The sequence below is a fragment of the Cervus elaphus genome, chromosome 29 (genome assembly GCF_910594005.1).
Source record: "Cervus elaphus chromosome 29, mCerEla1.1, whole genome shotgun sequence".
Taxonomy (NCBI): Eukaryota; Metazoa; Chordata; class Mammalia; order Artiodactyla; family Cervidae; genus Cervus; species Cervus elaphus.
In genome coordinates this window covers 44483887-44494875 of record NC_057843.1, presented here as the reverse complement: position 1 = coordinate 44494875, position 10989 = coordinate 44483887, and the positions used below count along the sequence as shown (strand labels likewise).

The 10989-nt window shown below is 39.9% G+C and overlaps 1 non-coding gene across 1 annotated transcript; it reads left to right on the top strand.

Annotated features, from left to right (window-relative positions):
* Positions 1 to 1273: 1273 nt before the first annotated feature.
* TRNAC-GCA lies at positions 1274 to 1345 on the top strand. The gene has a single exon. It is a non-coding gene; the product is annotated as a tRNA-Cys (tRNA).
* The last annotated feature ends 9644 nt before the right edge of the window (positions 1346 to 10989 follow it).

Sequence of the window (10989 nt, the reverse complement as noted above, 5' to 3'; positions counted from 1 at the left end):
ACAACCAATTTGACAACTTTATATACACATTTTAAACTTACTTTGTTATGAGGAAGTTTTATTTATTCACTCACCCAGGTTCAAATAAGACTTCTGGATATCTAACTCATTGGGTGCAGACTTTCTCTAGTGATAGTGGGGAATGGGGATGTTCCATGGGGAAACTGATTCCTTCACCTCTAGGCTTCATTCCAGAATCAGACAATGGACTGGAATGGCTTCCCTCACTCTAGTTTTGGAAATGCTTTAGAGTGGGGGCTGCCTTCTGTATGCCTTCTGTATCTTTTCTAAGTTTCCATACTGGGCCAAAAACATCCCCACATTCTTCCAGAAGATGGGATACGTATATACAAAAAAATATTAGTCATATAAGAGGACAAAATAATGCCATTTGCAGCAACATGAATATAACTAGAGATTATCATACTAAATGAGGTAAGTTAGAAAGAGATAGACAAATACCTGTGGTATCACTTACATGTGGAATCTAAAATATAACACAAATGAACCTATCTACAAAGCATAAGCAGACTTGCAGACATAGAGAACAGACTTGTGATTGCCAAGGGGCAGTTGAGAGGGAGATGGATGGATTGAGAGTTTGGGGTTAGGTGCAAGCGATTACATTTAGAATGCATAGAAAACAAGGGCCATCTGTATAGCACAGGGAACTATATCCCACTTTCCGGGATAAACCAAAATGAAAAAGAATGCATATATATATATATATATATATATATATATATATATACACATACATACACACACAACTGAGACAAGTTGCTCTACAGCAGAAATTAATACAACATTGTAAATCAGCTGTACTTTAATAAAAATAAGGAGTTCAAAAAATAAAGAAAGACATCCCCATATTCTTCCAGAAGGGAATAACTGCCCCATAGGTGGCATCTACCTGGATCTTATATTACCAGGTTCCCAAGTGTATTGATTCTTGCATTCTGTGCTTTCTTTCAAGGTTCAGTTTCCTGATTTTTGAACTATATCCTTCAGTAAACTTTTCCAGCAAAGATCTAGAGAGGTCAATTTTCCAAACCTTTGAAAACATCTGTCATAAAAAATAGTTTAGTTGGATGTAGGCTTTTGGACTGAAGTTCCGGGTAAAGATGGAGGATTGAACATACTCATCCAAATTTTACTTCTCCTGAAACCGTATAAAAACAACAATGAGTAGACAGATATTATTTAGAAATATATAAACACTAAAATAATCTAAATAATATTATTTAGAAATATATAAACACTATGATAATCTTCCCTGGTGGCTCAGATGGTAAAGCGTCTGCCTGCAATGTGGGAGACCCAGGTTCGATCCCTGGCTTGGGAAGATCCCCTTGAGAAGGAAATGGCAACCCATTCCAGTATTCTTGCCTGGTAAATTCCATGGACTGAGGAGCCTGGTAGGCAACAGTCCATGGGGTAGCAAAGAGTTGGACACGACTTCACTTTCACTTTCACTTTCAAACACTAAAAATATGGAAAATGGAGAAGAGACAACAACACACTTTTGGAAGCTAGAAAGAGGATGGACAAATAAAATCTGACTAAGTAGATCAATGAAAGTCAGGTTTGAAGCTGGCCTGGTTAGTTCTGCAGTACCATCAAGAGTTCAGGAGATGGTGACACCACATAAGGTCAGAAATGGGCATGAGGAGGGTGGTTTAAAATAAGGAGGGCTTTAAAGCCATTTGGGAAGCACTGGCTTCCGAGATCCCCTCCATACTCCATGCTTTGGATGACCTGTCCTCCCCACCTATATTAGTCAGTTCTCCAGAGAAACAGAACCAAAAGTATATATAGAAAAAGAGATTTATTGTAAGGAAATGGCTTATGCAATTATGAAGGCTAAGAGGTCCCATGACCTGCTGTCTGTAAGCTGAAGGTCCCAGAGAGCCAGTGGTGGAGTTCCAGCCCAAACCTGAAAGCCTGAGAACCAGGGAAGCCAATGGAGCCCCCTGATGCAAGTCTGTGGGCCTAAGAGCCAGAAGGCTGATGTCCAAGAGCGGGAGAAGATGGGTGTCCCAGCTCAAGCAAAGAGGAAATTCACCCTTTCTCCATGTTTTTTCTCTATTCAGGCCCTCAATGAATTGGATGATGCCCACCTAGCATTGGTGAGGGTGACCTTTTTCACTCAGTTCAATTCAAATGCTGATCTCTTTCAGGTGCACCCTTTCAGACATTTCTAAACATAATGTTTTACCAGTTATCTGAATTTCTCTTAGTCCAGTCAAGTTACATGTGAAATTAACCATCACACCCCTCAGCATTGTATGGATGTTTACCCTCTATAAAGGGGAAAGCAGAAGTATACTGGACTTGGATGACACAGACTGGGTTAAGAGCAGGAGTACCATCCTGAAAACTGGGTGAGTGAATGAGTATGAAGACACTGTGAGCTGAGTGGCATCCCACCTCCAAGCCCTGCTCACCCACTGAGATTCCAGAATGGTCGTCACCAAACCTTTTCTCTTCAGGTGGAAGAATTAAAAGACTCAAAGAAGTATCTCTAGGGTATCCAATCAGCCCAAGAGAGAAAACTTAAGATAATGATATTGAGGTTTCCCCCAACAAATAGTCCAGACATACTACCCTCCAGTGAAATCCACTCAGATCTTCCAATCAGCTTTTTTATGCACCCAAAATTAAATATGAGCAGATACCTAACTATTGCCAGACAACTGAAGAATGCCTCTAATACGTAGGATAAAGATTGAACAAACAAAACCACAAACAGAGAAAAACAACTTGGAGGAAAATTACACTATGAAGGAAAGAGAAAACTTCAAAATAAAACTATTACTAATATCTTCAAAGAGATAAGCAATGATAATGAATCCCAGAAACAAAGTCAGAATGTTATTTAAAAGGGAACATTCAGAGAACATAAAAGAGCCCTTACAAATTAATAACGTGATAATTCATTGCTCTAAGGTGACCTAAATGGAGAGGAAATCCAAAAAAGAGGGCGTACGTGTATATACATGGCTGATTCACTTTGCTGTACAATACAAACTAACACTGTAAAGCAACTATACTCCAGTAAAGATTAACTTAAAAGAAAGAAATTAATAACATGATAGCAGAACTGAAACACTCAATAGAAAGTTTGACAGTTCAGGTAAGTCAACCTTCCCAAAAGCTGAGCATAAACCAAATAAAAGAAAATATGAGAAATATACAAAATATAACATATTATATAAAGTTATATTTGTATATGTATAATTTTATATGGAAAATATAAACCCTTACATTATTTTATAAAGCATTGTATAAAACTGTCTAGGAAGGTAAGTGAGTTTTGGAAAGAGAAAACAGAGAAAATGAATGAGGAAAAAAATCAAAGAAATAATTTGAGGAAAAATATTTAGGTGAAAGCGAAAAGTGAAAGGGAAAATCTCTCAGTCGTGTCTGACTCTTTGCGACCCCATGGACTATACAGTCCATGGAATTCTCCAGGCCAGGATACTGGAATGGGTAGCCTTTCCCTTCTCCAGGGGATCTTCCCAACCCAGGGTTTGAACCCAGGTCTCCCGCACTGCAGGTGGATTCTTTACCAGTTGAGCCACGGGATGGATATAATAGATTGCTAAATGGAATGTGAACTATTGTCCAGAGATTACAAGAACAAATATCCAGAGAATGGGTGTAATAGCATGTTGGGACGTGACCAAGTGCTCAGAGATAAAGGAGGTGTGAAATGCCCCAGGTTTGAAAGAGAAACAAGACCAAGTGGCAATTCTTCCAGGGTTATTAAGAAGTGGCCAAGTGGACTCTGGAACCATCAACTTCTGCCCCACATGTCCTTCCACATCCAGATCATATCAGAAGATTAGAAAGGAGAAGTCTGGGAGTGGGGTGCTGCTGAAGGATGGGGGCACTGTGGCTTTTTCCTCCTCTCCCCTTGGGAAAGAAAGGGGAAGCTGCTTTTGTTCAAATCCCTACATTGTAAAAAGGAGTTCAAGTGGAAACTCTCAGGGGTCTAAAGTGTCTTACTGACATTTTATTCCTTAGTTTGGGTTCTGTTCATACAATGTGCTTGCTGATCTGTGCCCTGTACCTATATAAATAAATGGAAAAAAGCTGTTTTGGCAGAGAGGATGCAAGTGTGTAGAGGTCTGTTTCTCACTATTTGGTGGGGCCAAAGCTGTGTCAGTTGCCTGTGAGTTGACAAGTAGCCAGGCTTGAGCTGCTTTATTAGCACCACCACCAAGACGGTGACCCATCAAGCAAGGACCCCAGTAGCCGGAGTCTATGAGGTGTTCTGTCATGGAGTATGCTGGGGCCTGGGGTGGGGTGATAAAGTCAAGTCTGAGAGGATCTCTCAGGTCAGAAGATGGGTTCAGGCAGAGTTGGAAGCGAGACCTGCATATATGCACAGGGCCCTGGAATGGAGGCACCTTCAGTAACTAGCATGTTAGACAACCTGAATTCAGAGAGGCATAAATACATAGACTGGTTTGATAATTTTTTCCCCATTTACTGCCTTCAACTTGGTTTTAGTTATTCTCCCTTGGCTATTCTTTAATGACATCTTGTGCACATTCCACAGTACTTTCTGGTCACTTGCATACATAGAAAAGTTCACCAACAGAGAACCAATATTTACACCCAGGCAGCAGAGAGGGGAATGCTATCTGAGAGAGAACCACAAGGCACCAGTTCACCAGGTGAACATTCTTTTTTTTTTTTTTGCTTCATCTGTCATTCCTGCTCCTCTACTGCAAGAAATTAGAGGAAAAAAATAAGGAAATGTGAATGTATGCATGCTAAGTTGCTTCATTCATGTCCAACTCTTTGTGACCCTGTGGACCATAGCCCTCGAGGCTCCTCTGTCCATGGGATTTCTCCAGGCAAGAATACTGGAATAGGTTGCAATGCCCTCATCCAGGAGATCTTCCTGACCCAGGGGTTGAACCTGCATCTCTTACTTCTCCTACATTGGCAGGCGGGTACTGCAAGAAATTAAATCAGAGGAAAAAGACAGAAGGAAGTGTGAATGTGTAGACAATGCCTTTTCCTCACTCCAAGGCCCCCAGGTGGAAGCATAGCTGGTAGCAAGGGGCAGAGTGAAGATGAGTATTCAATTGGCTATGAAACTGAAGTGTTTTTTTTTTTTTTTTTTTTATTCTTTGAATCAGCCATGGATTTACATGTATTCCCAATCCCGATCCCCCCTCCCACCTCCCTCTCCACCCGATTCCTCTGGGTCTTCCCAGTGCACCAGGCCGGAGCACTTGTCTCATGCATCCCACCTGGGCTGGTGATCTGTTTCACCATAGATAGTATACATGCTGTTCTTTTGAAATATCCCACCCTCACCTTCTCCCACAGAGTTCAAAAGTCTGTTCTGTATTTCTGTGTCTCTTTTTCTGTTTTGCATATAGGGTTATCGTTATCACCTTTCTAAATTCCATATATATGTGTTAATATGCTGTAATGTTCTTTATCTTTCTGGCTTACTTCACTCTGTATAATGGGCTCCAGCTTCATCCATCTCATTAGGACTGGTTCAAATGAATTCTTTTTAATGGCTGAGTAATATTCCATGGTGTATATGTACCACAGCTTCCTTATCCATTCATCTGCTGATGGGCATCTAGGTTGCTTCCATGTCCTGGCTATTATAAACAGTGCTGTGATGAACATTGGGGTGCACGTGTCTCTTTCAGATCTGGTTTCCTCAGTGTGTATGCCCAGAAGTGGGATTGCTGGGTCATATGGCAGTTCTATTTCCAGTTTTTTAAGAAATCTCCACACTGTTTTCCATAGCGGCTGTACTAGTTTGCATTCCCACCAACAGTGTAAGAGGGTTCCCTTTTCTCCACACCCTCTCCAGCATTTATTGCTTGTAGACTTTTGGATAGCAGCGATCCTGACTGGCGTGTAATGGTACCTCATTGTGGTTTTGATTTGCATTTCTGAAACTGAAGTTTTAAATTAGATTGTAGTAGAATTTTTTGGTTGCAGGAAAATGGGTGGGGCTGGGCTTCCAGGAACAATGCCTCAAATCATGCCACAGAAATAGTTTGATGAGGAAATTTCACTGTCATCCTAGATTTCAAAAACTGGATAGCATTAGACCTATTGCCACTGTGAATGCCCCCCAAAGCCAGGCTTCATGGCCACCACCTAGGCCAACTAAATGGAAACACTAAACTGAGTTTATGTTTTTATTAGTCATTTAGAAATTAAAATCTTGCTTATGTACATTTACTTAGAGAATCATGCAAGGTCCATTTAACTGCAAAAGAACTTGGGGATTTGAACTCTGAGCTCTATGTTGGGAGAGGTAGAATTTGTAGAAACTCTCCATATTTAGAAAAGCTATTCAGAAAATGGGTCTTCCCAGGTGGCTCAGTGGTAAAGAATCCGCCCACCAATGCAGGAGATGCAAGAGACAGGGGTTTGATCCCTGGGTTGAAAAGATCCCCTGGAGGAGGAAATGGCCATCCACTCCAGTATTCCTGCCTGTAAAATCCCATGGACAGAAGAGCCCGGCAGTCTACAGCCAAAGCAGTCACAAAGAGTCAGCCACGACAGAGCACAGAAGCCCAGCACATTCAGAAGATGGGTCACTGCAAATGTGACACAAGTCCACCATAACTAATACTGTTTAAAATCAAACTGATTAACCGCTTCATACCCACTAGGACGGCTATTATCAGAAAAACAAAGTCATGAATGTTGTTGAGGATGTGGAGAAATTAGAACCATTGTGTATTGCTGCTGGGAATATAAAATGTTGCAGTTGCTATGGAAAACAATACTGTCTTTCACAATATATATTATATGTGTGTGTGTGTATATATTGTATATACACATATATATGTATATGTATTGGTATATACAATATATATTGTATATACATTGTGTATATATTGTATATATATTGTATATACATATATATATGTATATATATGTGCACATATATATGTGCACATATATATGTATATATAATGGAATATTATTCAGCCTCAAAAAGAAATGAAATTTTGGCTCATGTTACAACATGGATGAACCTTAAAAACATTATACTAAGTGAAATAAGCCATACACAAAGGGACAAATATTACATGATTCCATTTATCTGAGGTACCTAGAGCATTCAGATTCATAGACAAAAAAATAGAATAGTAGTCACCAGAGACAGTTCTTGAGCAATGAAAAAAGATTTAAAAGGCATGAACTCAAGAATAGGAGAATGAGCTTATTGATAAGAAAAATATGAAAAGCTGATTTTCTTTTGTAAAAGGTCTTCAGACTCATTTTCTCCAGCTTTAAAGAAAACCAATTATTAATATATGCATAAATCAGACAGAGAGAGAATAACTGAATAATAATTAGCCTAGGAAGTTTGGAGCCAAATATTCCCTGATCGCCAATTGACCTTGAGCAAAGCACTTAAACTCTCTGCTCTTCAGCCTCCCTGACTCTACAATGAAAAATATAGCTTCCTCAGAGAGGTGTTAGGAAATTTCCTGAATTCACTGTTGTCAAGTAAATCCACGGCATGCAGAAACCCAAGGGAGACATTTTGCTCCTTTCAAATTTATAGAAAATCTAAAAACAGTATATTGAGTGAGAATCATCAAGTGTTCATTTTGGACACATAAATGCTCCAAACAAGAAAATAGAAGCTTTATATATAACTGCTAGTTTTCTTTGTCGTGACAGTCAGAAGTCCACACACGTTTGTTGACCCCTGCAGTGCAGTTCCGCCCTCTGTCCCTCTGCCTTGTCTTGGTGACTTGTGGTTGTGGTTTCAAACGCTCAGGACAAGTAGTTCAGCAAAGGGTCAAAAGTGCTGATCTTTTCCTTTCTCACCAGCACTCGTTTTTTGCTTTTGTTTTCTTCCCCTAATTTTGCATCCTAGTGCAATTATGGTGTGACCCTAAATCCAAGCATGTATTCACAAGAACCTCTCAAATGCACGATTTACAAAGACTGCTTTGGAGCTGAAGCAAGCTGCTGTGCTGCGCTTAGTCGCTCAGTCATGTCTGACTCTTTGAGACCCCATGGACGGTAGCCCACCAGGCTCCTCCATCAATGGGAATTCTCCAGGCAAGAATATTGGAGTGGGTTGCCATGCCCTCCTCCAGGGGATCTTCCCAACCCAGAGATCGAACCCAGGTCTCCCACATTGCAGGTGGATTCTATACTGTCTGAGCCAACAGGCAAGCCCAAGAATACTGGAGTGGGTAGCTTACCTCTTCTCCAGGAGAACTTCCTGACCCAGGGTCTCCTGCATTGCAGGTGGATTCTTTACCAGCTGAGCTACCAGGGAAGCCTGAAGCAGGCTACAATGATGCTTTAAATAGAAGTGGCATTTTTACCTTAAAAGGAAAATAATAAAGCTATCAGAAGGAGTTTTAGGCTTAAATTCTTTTTTGAGGATACTAATTAAAAAGGACAATATACAAAAGAAGATGACCTTTTTCATAAAAGCTATAAATATGCCATCATTAATGAATTGCATTACAGGCAAGAAAAGAAAATGAGCAGTTCTGGTTAAGGTCAGCTTTTAACTTAAGATGATGGAATGGCAGACAGTGTAGTTAATGTTTTAAGTAGTTAAGATATTTTTACAAACCTTTCTTTAGAAATAGAACATAATAATAGAGCATAATTCTTTAGAAATATGAGCATTAAAAATAAATGAATACTCTGAGGCAATAAACTTTTGTTTAGACTTTGGGGCCATATTAGCAATTCATCTTTCTTGTGTCAGCTAAAGATAATTCAAAAATATTAATCAGAAAGAATTATGGTGCTGACTACATCTGACTTACAACATCCTTTCTTGTAGTTAGGTGGCTTTTTATTACATTACCTTGGTGAAGGGAAATTTGTTTTACCTTAATGGCAAAGCAAAACAAATTCAGCCTTTGTGGTGAGTGGAAAATGCTGTATTTCTTGAGCGTAATTATATTATAATGTGCTGACAAGTTCAAAACAACTGTTCTGAGTAATGAATGCATAGGGAAACTCCAGAGCAAAGGGATTGGAACAGTAATGACAGAAAGGAAATACCCTGATTTTTTTTTTTCCCCTAAAAACTGAGCTAAAGTTCCAAGTGCTTTTCACTCTGCAGTTCCAAATATCTTTCAACAGTGTCACTACAAAAATGAAATAAGGGGAAAGAAAGAGCCATCTGTACACCCAATCTGTTTGCCTTAGAAATACATGGTTGATTTTCATGATTAACAAGTCTTCTTTCGTGACGCCCAGCTGCCTCCCATCCAGACTGGTGGTAGGGGAATATGGGACTCCGTGCCAGGAACACACTGTAATGTTACTGTACCCTAGTTTCAGTACCAAGACGTTTGCTGTCGGATGCCTGGGTTTGCATCCCAGCTCCACCACTTAGCAGCTCTGTGACGTAAGAGCTGCCTAAGTTCTTTAACCTCTCTGAACCTCATTTTCTTCTATAAATGAGTGATAGTCACTGTGCTAAGATGAAATGAGGTGATGCTTGTGAAGCACTCAGCACAGGCCTGACACAAAATAAGCAGTTAATAAATGCTTATTTCTTATTTTTGCTATAAGCTTGGATGACTTAACAACTCCCAAATGCACAACTCACTATTCAAAAAAGCATTTAGGCAGGGGATACCCTTATAATCAAATTAGTAGAATTCATGATATCTTTCGGGTGCCAGGGTTACTTTCTGGCATAAATTAGAAGCACAGGCACAGAAGTTTCAAAGAAGGAGACAGCATAGCAGAGTCCATACTACATTGATCTTGGATCAATGATCTTGGATTGATCAGAAAGAACCTGGATTCGGTTCTTAGCTTGGTCACTACAGTGGGTTGAATTTGGCCTTCAAAAGATATGTCCAGTCCCTAACCTTTGGTACTTGTGAATGTGATCCTTATTTGGAAATACTGTACAGTCTTTGTAGAAGTAATGAAGTTAAAAATCTTGAGATGAGATCACCCCAGATTCAGGATGGGCCCTAAATTCAATGACGAGTGTTCTTATAAGAGATAGGAAGGAAGACAGGCATGCACAGAGGGGAAGCCCACATAAAGATGGAGGCAGAGTTGGAGTGATGCATCTATAAGACAAGGGATCCCAAGAACTGTGGGCAGCCACCAGAAGCTAGGAGAGAGGCACAGCATGGATTCTCCCCAGAACCTCTAGAAAGAATCAACACTGCTGACACCTCAATTTTGGACTTTTGGTCTCCAGAACTGTATAAACATGTTTCTGTTTTTGTAAGCCACCCTTTTTATGGTAATTTGTTACAGCAGCCCTAAGAAAATAATACAGTCAGTAAGTTGGAAAGTTAGTGGACCTCTCTGAGGACTAATGAGATCAAGAATACAAAGACATCTGGAGATGAGAGGCATTCAATAAATGTTAGCTGAGAACATTCTTTCTCTTCATCTCCACAACAACCCGGTTTTGTAAGTTAAGTATTATCCTAACTTTCCTATGAGTAAATGGATTCCCTGAAAAAGTTGACCAACCAGCACATGGCCAGGTGAGTGAGTGAAAGGTTTTCTGGCTCCAGTACTAGTCAACCACGCCAATTTGTCCTCTTTCATGTCTCCAGAATTTTGCCAAAATTCGGTTTGTAACTTATTACATTATGTTACTGTACCAGACTAAACTGCTATGTATCTCATGAATCCAAAAGAATAAAATATTAGCTGAGGAAGGAGAGAAAGAGACAGTAAAAGTGGAGTGTAAAGAGGAAGCTGAGGGAAAGGACACAAAATCCAGAGGCAGATTGCTTATCTCAAGTAAAGATGTTAGAAGAAGGTTCATGGAAGTAATAAAAGTTTTACAGTAAGCCCTAAGGAATAGAGAGGAAGTCTTTCTTAAATTAACAATTTTCCTGATAAAGAGTGAAAGTGAAGATCACTCAGTCATGCCCGACTCTTTGCAACCCCATGGACTATACAGTCCATGGAATTCTCCAGGCCAGAATACTGGAGTGGGTAGTCATTCCCTTCTCCAGG